The following is a 6,166-nucleotide window of genomic DNA, read 5'->3' as shown; positions in this document are numbered from 1 at the left end:
ACTATGTTAATTACAGCTACCGCGCTTTATGTTGTTAATTAACGTTATATAATATTTTATCTTTATTTTCTATAAATTGTAGCTAGTAAGTAAATAAAAATATTTCCCTAACCATCTGGCCATGCCGGGGCCTTTTTTACTACTATGTTAATTACAGCTACCGCGCTTTATGTTGTTAATTAACGTTATATAACATTTTATCTTTATTTTCTATAAATTGTAGCTAGTAAGTAAATAGAAATATTTCCCTGTAACATAGAAACAAACACATTGTACACTAACTAGAAGTAACATAGAAACAAACACATTGTACACTAACTAAAAGTAACATAGAAACAAACACATTGTACGCTAAAGTAACATAGAAACAAACACATTGTACGCTAAAGTAACATAGAAACAAACACATTGTACACTAACTAGAAGTAACATAGAAACAAACACATTGTAAGCTAACTAGAAGTAACATAGAAACAAACACATTGCGTGAATATCGTCATGTACACTACACGCAAGCTCTAGTTAACATACTTGGAAGTGGTTCTAGTTAGTGTACAATGCGTTTGTTTCTATGTTACTTTAGCGTACAATGTGTTTGTTTCTATGTTACTTCTAGTTAGTGTACAATGCGTTTGTTTCTATGTTACTTTAGCGTACAATGTGTTTGTTTCTATGTTACTTCTAGTTAGTGTACAATGCGTTTGTTTCTATGTTACTTTAGTGTGCAATGTGTTTGTTTCTATGTTACTTCTAGTTAGTGTACAATGTGTTTGCTTCTAAGTTACTTTTAATTTGTTTACAATGTGTTTGTTTCTATGTTACTTCTAGTTAGTGTACAATGTGTTTGTTTCTGTGTTACTTCTAGTTAGTGTACAATGTGTTTGCTTCTAAGTTACTTCTAGTTAGTGTACAGTGTGTCTGCTTCTAAGTTACTTCTAGTTAGTGTACAATGTGTTTGTTTCTGTGTTACTTCTAGTTAGTGTACAGTGTGTCTGCTTCTAAGTTACTTCTAGTTAGTGTACAATGTGTTTGTTTCTATGTTACTTCTAGTTAGTTTACAATGTGTTTGTTTCTAAGTTACTTCTAGTTAGTTAACAATGTATTTGTTTCTATGTTACTTCCAGTTAGTGTACAATGCACACCACAAGATATGCTAGTCACATTGAATTTCGAGTCACCATTTAGCGGCAGGGTGTACGCTAGAGGGAACCCCAATCAATGTTTGTTGTTGGTCAAGGACAAACTTCAATACAGCTTGCTATATCTTTAGGAAGTCGTTGTGGTTCAAGACAAGAGGTAAGTAAGGTCTTGTTTCGTATTGAAATAAACTGAATTTCAATAATTTCTCTGTAATACATTATATGACTTTTTATTTGTTCCTCTAACATACATTATCTAATGAAAACCCAATAATTCTGACAATTCTAGAACAAAGTGTTGTATTCTGAACATAACGTCTTATGCTCAAAACCTCAGACAATAATTTCTTGTCCTGAGGATTCCAATTTTATCACACATAGGTCTACAACCAGTAGTTGTCTTTTCTTGAACAGACATCTCATTACGTCTGCATTTCGAACTTCAAAAACATTTATAATGTTACGTCTCCGTTTGTTAATTAACTTTCCGTAACTTCGTTCCGACGAAATTTTAACGACACAAGTCTTTACTTAATAAAACTGGTTTATTCTTTCCGGATATAACTTTACCGATACACTCAACTTCAACAATCGCGCTAAACAAACGCTAACTGCAGTCAGAAGTATTATTGACGTTCGTTGTTATCAATTACTCACTATCTACACACACATTACATTCCTCCCGTCACGTCTTGACCGTCTTATATATAAAAGAATACCGAAGTCTAGTAACCTCACGAGGATTCACGAAGCTTCGAGAATACGACGTGTTACTAGCGTCACGTGACCTCGATGACGCAACAATAATAAGTATTTGGATGATAATGAGGTCAGTTACAAAATTGTATCGTATTTTGAACTCAGAGCGAACTTGTAATTGAGGTTCAAGTTGAAATAAAATAACAAGCTATAAAAGCACAGGCAGCAGAAGGTTATACATGCAAATAACCCTGTGCTCACTCAGTCCTGAAGAGTTTACGATGTAACATCCTTTTTATTTCAGGGAGAAAAACTGTACGTAAATGAGGTAGTAATCCAGAAGCATCCAATCATCGTGACTGAAAGTGACCGGACAATTCGGGTGGTGTGTTCTTTCGAGATGGGTGAACACACAGTTACGTTAGGTAGTCCATTCCAAGGAGGGGTGAAAGGAGTTGATGTGACGTATGTTTTATAACTTTTGTCTATTTATACAAGAAGTAGTGAAAACTTCGAGGTGAAAAAATATTTCTGTATGTGATTTTATAACGTTTATTTATCAATACATTTATAACAATTATAATTATAATACATTTATAAAGATCAATACAAAACATTTATAACGTTTATTTATCAATACATTTTAAATCAACGGGTCACAGATTTCTTAATTGTAAAGCAACTAGAATTGTGTTGTTTCTAGCATGTGTTATAGGAGAGGGTGGTTTCAAATAGCTAGGAGGGACATAAAGTTCGCTTGGGACCTATAGAATATAATACAGTAAAACGGTAACTGTAAAATATAATAACACAACGGTAACTGTAGAATATAATACAGTAAAACGGTAACTGTAAAATATAATAACACAACGGTAACTGTAGAATATAATAACACAACGGTAACTGTAGAATATAATAACACATTAAAACGGGAATTGTAGAATATAATAACACATTAAAACGGTAACTGTAGAATATAATAACACATTAAAACGGGAATTGTAGAATATAATAACACATTAAAACGGTAACTGGAGAATATAATAACACACTGTAGAATATAATAACACATTAAAAGGATAACTGCAGAATATAATAACACATTAAAACGGTAACTGTAGAATATAATAACACACATTAAACGGTAATTGTAGAAACGATAAACGATAACTGTAGAATATAAAAACACATTAAAACGATAACTGTAGAATATAATAACACATTAAAACGATAACTGTAGAATATAATAACACATTAAAACGATAACTGCAGAATATAAAAACACATTAAAACGATAACTGCAGAATATAAAAACACATTAAAACGATAACTGCAGAATATAAAAACACATTAAAACGATAACTGCAGAATATAAAAACACATTAATAACTTGACAAGTAAAATAGTTACCCATTTTCTATTTTTAATTATAAAAATAATTTAATTTCGGTGCCTAAAACTTACTTTTCAGTTACTATGGTTACAATGAAATGTGTGTTACCGCACTAATCAAGTATTATGCACGCACTAATCGAATATTGGTTATAAAGAAAATTAAGCGCACTAAACGAAAACGCATTAATTGAAGGATCCCTGTAGTTTGAAATCATTATTCAACGACTGTTTATTACGATTTTGATATCTGAACTGGTATGACAGCTTTTAAGGCATTGATCAAAATTATCTCGCTATAGTTTGTTCTCAAAAGTAATTTTTATGTCACCGAAGAGAGAAGTAGTGTTTTCCTGTTGTTTCTTCTTCTTCCAAACACTTTTAAATTGACTGTCATTCATTAATTTCCTAATTTGAAACTTGATAGAGTTGTATCTTGCTTCAATATGCCCAAACAACCTTTTTATTTAGGCTTTTTTTAGGGATTTTATGGAGTCAAATATAAAAAAAAAATGTATATTTTGGGCTTCTGTACGGTTATATTTATAACAATCAAGATGAACATTGGCATAAACGTAAATATTGATGTGCCCAACACACACGGTTATATTTACAACAATCAAGATGAACATTGGCATAAACGTAAATGTTCATGTGCCCAACACACACGGCTATATTTACAACAATCAAGATGAACATTGGTAAAACGTAAATGTTCATGTGCCCAACACACTGACATAAAAAAAGTTGGATTTGCCAATTTTGAGTATTCACAAAAAAATCATAATTTTGGGGGTTTTGGTCAATTACTCCGCCATATTTCGGCCAATTTACATGGGGTTTGGTACAAAGATACTTTTTACAGGTCCCAAACAGAAGTATACACAGTTTTGTAATTGTTGTCTTTTTCTTAATTTTTCAGCGAGGAAAGCACAATTTGGTGATTTCGTGAACTATTCATGTGCATGTCAACCAACTTACATGTGTAAGTCAACCAATGTACATGGGATTTGGTAAAAAAAATACATTCTTGTAGATCCCAAGCAGTGATATAGACAGTTTTTCTGTGTTTTTCACGATTTTTCTTGTGTCAAATTACGCCATTTTGGGATTGCATGGCGGAGACATGTTACGTTCGTTCCGTGAATGTTAGCCTCTATATTTTTGTATTCAGTTTTTTATGTGTTGAAAGGTATCAGCTTAGATTTGTATGTTTTATTATGTATTTCTTCAGCACTCAACGTCCTTCCATCAATTCTGTAGTCACCAACACAGCATCACCACCTAAAGTGATCTTACGAATACTGGATCAATACGGAAGAGATGCTAGATTAGTTGGTTTAGGAGACGAACTCATTCTAAGAATTGAAATTCAAGAAACTTCATGTAAGTTGCCTGGTTTTTCTTTTAAATAAATAGGTTATGGTCTTAAAATTAATATAATAAATCCAGATTTAATATATATTGAACAATATCCCTAGATAGTAAAAATAAATATTAGGCCCAATTTATCATTCGATTCACCACTTGCCACTGAGTTAAAGAAGTTTCGAAGTACTTCTAACCCTCATCAGTCCTTTTCTGCTGAATAATTCAGAAAAATGAATTAATAACATCAATGCTAGATATTCCCTAAGCCTATAAAAAGACAAATTCACTGTATTGGGTAAAGGACAACTAAAAACATGAAGAACAAAAGATCTGTATTTAACAAAATATAGTATTATAGTTAAAGCCAAAAACATCTGCACTTTTTTTTTCACTACACATATTACGACCTGTTCTGTTTACTCATAAAACTTATAAGTTATTAAGAGTTTTACGTTGTTTCTTTGCGATACTTTAGTATCTATCTCGGTTTCGGATATGTAGTTTGTTCACAGGATTTCCTTTTTCTAGCCGCCTTTGCAATCTTTGCTAGAAATCTTTACGCTAGAAGTGCCAATGGCGAATCCTTGTTCCTGATCGACAGCAACGGGTAAGTTTATTTCAAACAATCGTACTTTGTATTTCTGTGAAAATACTGTTTGTAACACTAAACAAAATGTAGTATTGAATGATTTCGAAACAAACTGTGAAAACAAAAGAATTAAATTAATATAAAGAACTTTAATGAGCAGTCACGTCAACAAACCTGATTTATAAATAACGTCCTAAAACAATTTACATATCCAAAACAGAAAACAAACAAACCTTAGTTATATAATAATCTCTTAGTATAACTAACTAAGTAAGCTGAACAATATTATAACCGTAAATAGGGTTCTGTAATAATCTCTTAGTATAACTAACTAAGTAAGCTGAACTATATTATAACTGTAAATAGGGTTCTTTAATAATCTCTTAGTACAACTAACTAAGTAAGCTGAACAATATTATAACCGTAAATAGGGTTCTGTAATAATCTCTTAGAATAACTAAGTAAGCTGAACTACATTATAACCGTAAATAGGGTTCTGTGATAATCTCTTAGTATAACTAACTAAGTAAGCTGAACTATATTATAACCGTAAATAGGGTTCTTTAATAATCTCTTAGTACAACTAACTAAGTAAGCTGAATTATATTATAACTGTAAATAGGGTTCTTTAATAATATCTTAGTATAACTAAGTAAGCTGAACTACATTATAACTGTAAATAGGGTTCTGTAATAATCTCTTAGTATAACTAAGTAAGCTGAACTACATTATAACCGTAAATAGAGTTCTTTAATAATCTCTTAGTATAACTAAGTAAGCTGAACTACATTATAACTGTAAATAGGGTTCTGTAATAATCTCTTAGTATAACTAAGTAAGCTGAACTACATTATAACTGTAAATAGGGTTCTGTAATAATCTCTTAGTACAACTAACTAAGTAAACTGAACTACATTATAACTGTAAATAGGGTTCTTTAATAATCTCTTAGTACAACTAACTAAGTTAGCTGAAC

General features: G+C 31.3%; 1 pseudogene; it reads left to right on the top strand.

Moving 5' to 3' along the window:
- The window catches only part of LOC106473821, a 23,127-nt pseudogene that overhangs the window by 9,367 nt on the left and 7,594 nt on the right, over positions 1 to 6,166 (top strand).

This window comes from Limulus polyphemus, unplaced genomic scaffold (assembly GCF_000517525.1).
Source record: "Limulus polyphemus unplaced genomic scaffold, Limulus_polyphemus-2.1.2 Scaffold6531, whole genome shotgun sequence".
NCBI classification, from domain to species: Eukaryota; Metazoa; Arthropoda; class Merostomata; order Xiphosura; family Limulidae; genus Limulus; species Limulus polyphemus.
The sequence above is the reverse complement of the archived record's forward strand: the minus strand, read 5'-3'. Positions and strand labels throughout refer to the sequence as shown.